The sequence below is a fragment of the Oncorhynchus masou genome, chromosome 15, assembly GCF_036934945.1.
Source record: "Oncorhynchus masou masou isolate Uvic2021 chromosome 15, UVic_Omas_1.1, whole genome shotgun sequence".
NCBI classification, from domain to species: Eukaryota; Metazoa; Chordata; class Actinopteri; order Salmoniformes; family Salmonidae; genus Oncorhynchus; species Oncorhynchus masou.
In genome coordinates, this window is record NC_088226.1 from 29,841,243 (window position 1) to 29,850,157 (window position 8,915).

The 8,915-nt window shown below is 40.3% G+C and overlaps 1 pseudogene; it reads left to right on the forward strand.

The window, feature by feature from the left end:
• The first annotated feature begins 1,075 nt into the window (after window positions 1-1,075).
• LOC135556839 (vitellogenin-like) lies at window positions 1,076-7,070 on the forward strand (annotated as a pseudogene).
• The last annotated feature ends 1,845 nt before the right edge of the window (window positions 7,071-8,915 follow it).

The following is an 8,915-nucleotide window of genomic DNA, read 5'->3' on the forward strand; positions in this document are numbered from 1 at the left end:
CCCACCTGGATTATTAGCATTGTAAAAGCCTCATAAACTGAACTCCTACAATCTTAATGGTTTTGGGGTGCCCATGGAGCTCAGCTTCTATACGGCTGCCGTAGCAACTGTCAATCATATGTGCTCACCAACCAGAATGTAATGAAGCAGTAATGCTGTTGTTGTTTTAATTCATCTTGGGTTTCATAGTCACATTGGCTATATTCATCCATTCCCATTTTCATAGTGCAAGCCACCATAGTCCCAGCTCATAAACACCAGGCTGCTTCACATCCGGCCGTGATTGGGAGTCCCATAGGGCGGCATACAATTGGCCCAGCATCCACCGAGTTTGGCCAGAGTAGGCCGTATTTGTAAATAGGAATTTGTTCTTAACTGACTTGCCTAGTTAAATAAAGGTTAAATATATATATATATATATATTTTTAAAGACAAACATTCAGCTGCAGGCCAAGTTTACACCAAGGTGCATATAATACTAGTCAATAGTTTGGGCACACTTACTCATTCAAGGGTTTTTCTTTATTTTTACTATTTTCTACACTGTATAATAATAGTAAAGACATAACAACTGTGATATAACACATATGGAACCATGTAGTAACCCAAAAAGTGTTAAACAAATCAAAAAATATTTTATATTTGAGATTCTTCAAAGTAGCAACCCTTTGCCTTGATGACAGCTTTGCACACTCTTGGTATTCTCCCAACCAGCTCCATGAGTTAGTCACCTGGAATGCATGTCAATTAACAGGTTGTTAAAAGTTAATTTGTGGAATTTCTTTCCTTAATGCGTTTGAGCCAATCAGTTGTGTTGTGACAAGGTACGGTTGGCATAATGAAGATAGCCCTATTTGGTAAAAGACCAAGTCTATATTATGGTAAGAATAGCTCAAATAAGCAAAGAGAAGCGTCAGTCCATCATTACTTTAAGACATGAAGGTCAGTCAATATGGAACATTTAATTTCTGTTCAGACCATTGATCTCATTGCATCTGTATGGTATGTCGTAGCTTTTTCTAGAACATGTAGTAAAATGGATTTACTAGCATTACATATTCCATGGTTCTATTGAATGCATACATTTAAACTGTCTTCCACTGCTAGTGTTGAGACCCTTGCATTGGCAAGAAACGTGGAAGACATCGCAGCTGTAAAAATCACACTAATGATTCCTGTCACCAAATATGTATCACAGCTGTCAAAGGAGATATTCCCATCTAAGATTGCATCTTCTATGATTGGTAGGTTGGTAAGATTAATATTCTATTTTGACACTACTTTTCAGCAGCCATTTCTTCTTGTAGTAATGACCTCTAATCTCTTTCCCGTCTTGTCTTTTTTTCAGTCAAGGTCATCTGAAATCACTTACAATGATATACCTTCCAACTTCATGCCCAAGAATGAATGTGTGCTAAATCCAAATTAGTCGGAATCAAGGCATGTGCTGAGATTGAATCTCACACGGAACCCAAACCGGCTGCGCGCTTGCGCCATCGTGCGCAAATATTCTGGCCCCCTACACCAAACGTGATCAAAACACGCAGGTTAAAATATCAAAACAAACTCTGAACCAATGACATTAATTTGGGGATAGGTCGAAAAGCAATAAACATGTATGGCAATTTAGCTAGTTAACTTTCTTGCTAATTTGTCCTATTTAACTAGCTTGCTGTGGCTAGCTAATTTGTCCTGGGATATAAACATTGAGTTGTTATTTTACCTGAAATGCACAAGGTCTTCTACTCCGACAACTAATCCACACATAAAACGGCCATCCGAATAATTTCTAGTAATCTCTCCTCCTTCCAGGCTTTATCATCTTTGAAATTATATGGTGATTGGTATCTACACATTTACAATGACAACCGGCAAAACATTTCGTCTTTCAATCACCCACGTGGGTATAAACAATAAGGAGATGGGAGAGGCAGGACTTTCAGCGCGATCTGCGTCAGAAATAGAAAGGAGTTCTATTTTAGCCCTTGGCATCGCAGACGCTTGTTGGTGCGTGTGATCAGTGTGGGTGCAATAATTGAATAACATGGATTTCTAAATGTATTTTGCGATGCTCGCGCACGCGACGTGTCCGGTCTGGTCAGCATGTCAGAGCGCTGCTTTCATCAGAAACTGTCCTCTCTATGCATGGATTGGGAAACACTCAGTCCTTGTTGATGTGTCACCAGGAAAGATATATTCATGATTTACATCCAATACACAATTATCAATACAATAAAAAAATAGAAATTATCTTAGAGAAGCAATTGTATCTATATTTCTTTGCGGGCAGCTTCTGGTCCAGTCATTGAGTGAGTACAAATTGGGACCCAAGGCCACAGTAAAGATAATCAAAGTCAACACCATGACTGAAGAGAAAGAAGCTCCAGAGGGAAAAACTGTCCTGTTGAAGCTCAATAAAATCCTGGTACTTGGTCTGAAGTATGGTAGCAGATCTTCCCCCAGTTCCAGCAGCTCTCGCTCCAGCAGTTGTCATTCCATCCGTTTTCCTCCAAATCCATATCCTCATCTTCTCGTGCCAAGAGTAAGATCATTGATGTGAATGCATCTCCAATCAGCAAGAGGTCTAAGACAATCCGTAGCAGAAGTAGCGAGAGCAGCAGCAGCAAAAGCAAACTGAGCTCCAGCTCCTCTATGTCCTGTACCTCCAAATACAGCTCTTCCAGCTCCCACATCTGAAGGGTGAGGCAGAACTTTCAAGCAGTTACCTAAATTACTCTATTTTCACTGCTCTTCCTATTACAGGAGGAAGTAATTGACATGAAGTTTTTGAAGAACCACGTCCACCGGGCAATGTTTATATTGTGCACATACAATATGTGCAGCTATTAGTGATGCTTGATGATATTAAACCTGAGTTGGTATACTTATTTTTCTTGCAGCATCCAAACTCTAAAGTAAGAACCTCCAGCAGAATCTACAAATGGGTAAAACTTCTATATCACAACTGGGGCTGTGTATACTTAGTATCCATTGCTGACAATGGGAGTGAGTACAATAATGAACTGTGTCTTTTCAGGCCAAATACCTTGGCAATGCTGTTGCCCCAGCCGTGACCATCCTCATCCGTGCAGAAAGAGCTGACAATGACGGGCAGGGATAACAGATTGCTACTTACTTGGACAAAGCTACTTTTAGACTGCAAATGATCCTGTCTAACCTTGCTCCAAATGACAAATGGAGAATTTGTGCTGACAGTGTTCTTCTGAGCAACCACCAAGTTATGGTAAGACTAAAGGCCATGTCTACAATGCCTCTGTACTGTAATGTCGCATTGCTTCATTCTATACTGCTTGAGGTCATAACTAACATAATAAAATAAACACATCATTTTGTTTCTGTCTCAGGCTAAGTTTGCCTGGGGTGTAGAGTGCAAGGAATTTGAGACTGAAATCACAGCCGAGACTGGTCTTGTGGGTCGAGACCCTGCATTCCATGTGAAGCTGACATGGGACAAACTTCCCCATGGCCTGAAAGCGCTACATAAAGAAATACAGTTACTCACTTCATTGTAAAGACACATTTCTAGGCTTTACTTTGCTCTAGTATTTACTAAACTGTATGAAATAGTGCTCAACTAACAATTTTCAATAAGTCAATACAATAAATGGAAATGCCTTTGAAATGTTTCAGATTGGTTGAGTACCTCCCTAGTGCGTCTCTCTATGCAGGAATGAGCCAGGCAACCGCCAAGAACAGTGTTAAGCAAATCAAATTGACTGTGGCTGTTGCCTCTGAGAGAACTCTGAATGTCATTCTGAAAACACCGAAGGTCAGTACTCTTAGGCCTATTTTTTTTTTACTGAAGTTCACACTTTTCTCTTCGGTCTCTGATCAACTACATGTTATCTAAAGCCAGCGCAGGTGAGAAGAGACAAATATAATTGTTACAAAAACAAAGTGGCAAACTGTGTAATGAATGGTATTATGATTCTTATTTTTCTTGACTCCAGCTGAATGCAGCATGGTCAGAGGCAAACTAACCACATTCAACAACAGGAGATACAAAAACGAGATGCCCCTCTCTTGCTACCAAGTTTTGGCTCAGGATTGTAACACAGAGCTGAAATTCATGGTTCTGCTGAAGAAGGATAACCTTCATGAACAAAACCACATCATTGTGAAAATCTCTGACATGTGAGTACAGCAAATACACAGTATGCTTTTTGTTTACAATAGTCCAAAATACTGTGGAGCATTAAAACATGCTAAGCCATAGCAATGCATTTTCAAACGCTGACTCATCTTTGGCAGACAGTTGAGATGCCTTGTACATTTTCTGAGCTTCATTTGGAATTGCATTCCCTTTTTACAATTGATTACAATTATTCCAGGGATATTGACATGTACCCCAAGGACAATGACGTATTGGTGAAGGTCAATGGAATGGAAGTTCCCATCAACAACCTCCCATACCAGCACGCCACAGGTTTCTTATTATGTCTAATAAAATCAAAACCATCGATTTTCACATTAACTTAGTGTTGGATGTTTTTCAATTTACTTCACAAAAACTCACAATGATTTTCCTCTTCTGGCTTGTAGGTTCCATCCAGATCAGACAGAAATCTCAGGGCCTGTCTCTCTTTGCCCCAAGCCATGGTCTCCAGGTTTACTTAGATAAGAACACATGGATGGTGATTATAAGTTTAAACTCATGTGTTCTTCCACTGGATATATTTACAGACACACATACATACACACAAATATATATTGCCAAGAGTGTGCAAAGCTGTCATCAAGGCAAAGGGTGGCTACTTTGAAGAATCTCAAATTTGTAATATATTTTGATTTGTTTAACACTTTTTTGTTACTACATGATTCCATATGTGTTATTTCATAGTTTTGATGTCTTCACTATTATTCTACAATGTAGAAAAAAGTACAATTTAAAAAAATCTATTGAATGAGGTATGTCCAAACTTTTGACTGGTAATGCATATATACACTACGATTCAAAAGTTTGGAGTCACTTAGAAATGTCCTTGTTCTTGAAAGAAAAGCACATTCATTTTTTGTCCATTAAAATAACATCAAATTGATCAGAAATACCAGTCTCAACGTCATCAGTGAAGAGGCAACTTCAGGATGCTGGCCTTTCATGGAATATCTATGCCTATTCGGGCGGCAGGGTAGCCTAGTGGCTTGCCTAGTTAAATAAAAAATGTAGACATTCCATTTTTTTATCAGCCGTTTAACCATCTCCAATAGTCATTTACAACATTAACAATGTCTACACTGTATTTCTGATCAATATGATATTATTTTAATGGACAAAAAAATGCTTTTCTTAAAAAAAAAAAAAAATTCTAAGTGACCCCAAACTTTTGAACAGTAGAAATATACAGTTGAATTCAGAAGTTTACATACACCTTAGCCAAATGCATTTAAACTCAGTTTTTCACAATTCCTGACATTTAATCCTAGTAAAAATTCCCTGTCTTAGGTCAGTTAGCATCACCACTTTATTTTAAGAATGTGAAATGTCAGAATAATTGTAGAGAGAATGATTTAGTTAAGCTTTTATTTCTTTCATCACATTCCCAGTGGGTCAGAAGATTCAATACACTCAATCAGTATGTGGTAGCGTTGACTTTAAATTGGTTAACTTGGGTCAAACGTTTCGAGTAAGCCATCCACAAGCTTTCCACAATAAATTGGGTGAATTTTGGCCCATACATCCTGACAAGGCTGGTGTAACTGAGTCAGGTTTGTAGGCCTCCTTGCTCGCACACGGTTTTTCAATTCTGCCCACAAATGTTCTATAGGATTGAGGTCAGGGCTTTGTGATGGCCACTCCAATACCTTGACTTTGTTTTCCTTGAGTCATTTTGCCACAACTTTGGAAGTATGCTTGGGGTCATTGTCCATTTGGAAGACTCACAAGCTTTAACTTCCTGACTGATGTCTTGAGATGTTGCTTCAATATATCCACATAATTTTCCTGCCTCATGAAGCCATCTATTTTGCGAAGTGCACAAGTCCCTCCTGCAGCAAAGCACCCCCACAACATGATGCTGCCACACCCGTGCTTCAAGATTGGGATTGTGTTCTTCGGCTTGCAAGTCTCCCCCTTTTCCTCTAAACATATTGATGGTCATTATGGCCAAACAGTTCTATTTTTGTTTCATCAGACCACAGGACATTTCTCTAAACATTCCGATCTTTGTCCCCATGTGCAGTTGCAAACCGTAGTCTGGCTTTTTTATGGCAGTTTTGGAGCAGTTGCTTCTTCCTTGCTGAGCGGCCTTTCAGGTTATGTCAATATAGGACTCATTTTACTGTGGATATAGATACTATTGTACTCGTTTCCTCCAGCATCTTCACAAGGTCATTTGGGATTGATTTGCACTTTTTGCACCAAAGTACATTCATCTCTAGGAGACAAAGCGCGTCTCCTTCCTGAGCGGTATGATGGCTGTGTGGTCCCATGGTGTTTATACTTGCGTACTATTGTTTGTACAGATGAACGTGGTACCTTCAGGCGTTTGGAAATCGCTCCCAAGCATGAACCAGACTTGTGGAGGTCTAGCATTTTATTTCTGAGGTCTTGGCTGATTTCCTTTGATTTTCCCAATGATGTCAAGCAAAGAAACACTTTGTTTGAAGGAAAGCCTTGAAATACATCCACAGGTACACCTCCAATTGTCTCAAATGATGTCAATTAACCTATCAGAAGCTTCTAAAGCGATGACATCGTTTTCTGGAATTTTCCAAGCTGTTTAAAGGCACAGTTAACTTAGTGTATGTAAACTTCTGACCCACTGGAATTATGATAAAGTGAATTATAAGTGAAATAATCAGTTTGTAAACAATTATTGAAAAAATGACTTGTGTCATGCACAAAGTAGATGTCCTAACCGACTTGCCAAAACTATAGTTTGTTAACAAGAAATTTGTGGAGTGGTGGAAAAACAAGTTTTAATGACTCCATCCTAAGTGTATGTAAACCTCCGACTTCAACTGTACATATGAATTGTGTAAAACAGTATGTAAACATTATTGAAGTGACCAGTGTTCCATGACTATGTACATAGGGCAGCAACCTCTAAGGTGCATGGCAAAGTAACCAGGTTGTAGCTGGCTAGTGACAGTGACTAAAGTTCTGGGCAGGGTACAGGTCCGAGGCCGGCTAGTGGTGACTATTTAACAGTCTGATGGCCTTGAGATAGAAGACGAAATAGAACTGCACCACCCTCTGGAGAGTCCTGCAGTTTTGGACGGTGCAGTTACTGTACCAGGCAGTGAAACAGCACCACAGGATGTTCTCAACGGTGCATCTGTAAAACTTTGTGAGGATCTTAGGGACCAGGCACCACTCCTCCAGGGCCCTCACCTCCTCCATGTAGGCTTTCTTGTCGTCATTGGTAATCAGGCCTACCACTGTTGTGTCATCTGCAAATGTACTGATTGTGTTGCAAACATGCGTGGCCCCGAGGGGGCTGAGCACAAACACTTGTGTGGCCCTTGTGTTGAGGATCAGCGTAGTGGAGGTGTTGTTGCCTACCTTCACCACCTGGGGATGGCCCGTCAGGAAGTCCAGGACCCAGTTGCATTAGATGTGTTTCAGACCCAGGGCCCCGAGCTTAATGATGAGCTCTGGACAAAGGGTCTAATTCAGGAAAGTCGTATTTCTTGTCGAAATGCTGGTGAGTTACCACCGCTCAATATCCAAAAGTTAATTACGGCTGTATGTAATAGTGCAAAGGACGTTCTGAGCTAATAATGTGAGAAATAACACACACAAGAAACAAAATAATGCAAAGTTGCATAGGAGCCATGAACAGGGCGACCATGTCTACCGGCGTCATCTTGTACCGCTATGCATTATGTCGATGGCAATTTGAATGCACAGAGATTCCGTGATGAGATCCTGAGGCCCATTGTCGTGCTATTTATCCCCTGCCATTACCTCATGTTTCAGCATGTTGCAAGTGTCTGTATACAATTCCTGGAAACTGAAAATGTTCCAGTTATTCTATGGCCTGCATACTCACCAGACATGTCACCCATTGAGCGTGTTTGGGATGCTCTGGATCGACGTGTATGACAGCGAATTCTAGTTCCGGCCAATATTCAGCAACTTCTCACAGCCATTGAAGAGGAGTGGGACAACATTCCACAGGCCACGGTCAGCCTGATCAACTCTATGCGAAGGACGGTGTATCGCGCTGCATGAGGGAAATGATGGTCACTCCAGATACTGACTGGTTTTCTCATCCGTGCCCTATTTATTCTTTGAAGGTATCTGTGACTAACAAATCCATATGTGTATTTCCAGTTGTGTGAAATACATAGATTAGGGCCTAATGTAACTCAGTAAAATCTTTGAAATGGTTGCATGTTGCATTTATATTTTTGGCCAGTATATAACCACTGATCATTACTCTAGGTATAGTAAATACCAATCTGATTCTGCGTATACCGCATGGCATAAGGCTACATTAATTTTCAAGATGAGTAAAACAAGTACATTTGGAAGTATTCAATATAGTAAGTCTTTACCTGCCCTCATTCAATTTCTCTACCCCAACGAAACAGCTGGTAGTCGCTAGGCAACTAGGCTGTGTGTGTCTAACCTCTGAGAAAGGAACTATTGAAGTGGGAACAAGTAAGTGCGATTTAGCTATAAAATGTGAACATGCTAATGCTGTTTGGGCAATACTAAAGAAACCTAACAACCGGGTCACTAATTTGACTGATAGACCTGGTATTTGCACCTTCCTTAAAGGAGGCTAAACATGTAATAACACCTATTGGGTGTGTGGGATCTCTGCCTACCCCTATTTGCCTTAAGTGTGCAGTATTTGGCTCAGTGTTGCACTTTTATCCCAGACAATGCGGACATCATCACTGACTGGACCTCCCACATTAAAATAAGAAATTGAAAAGCTAAA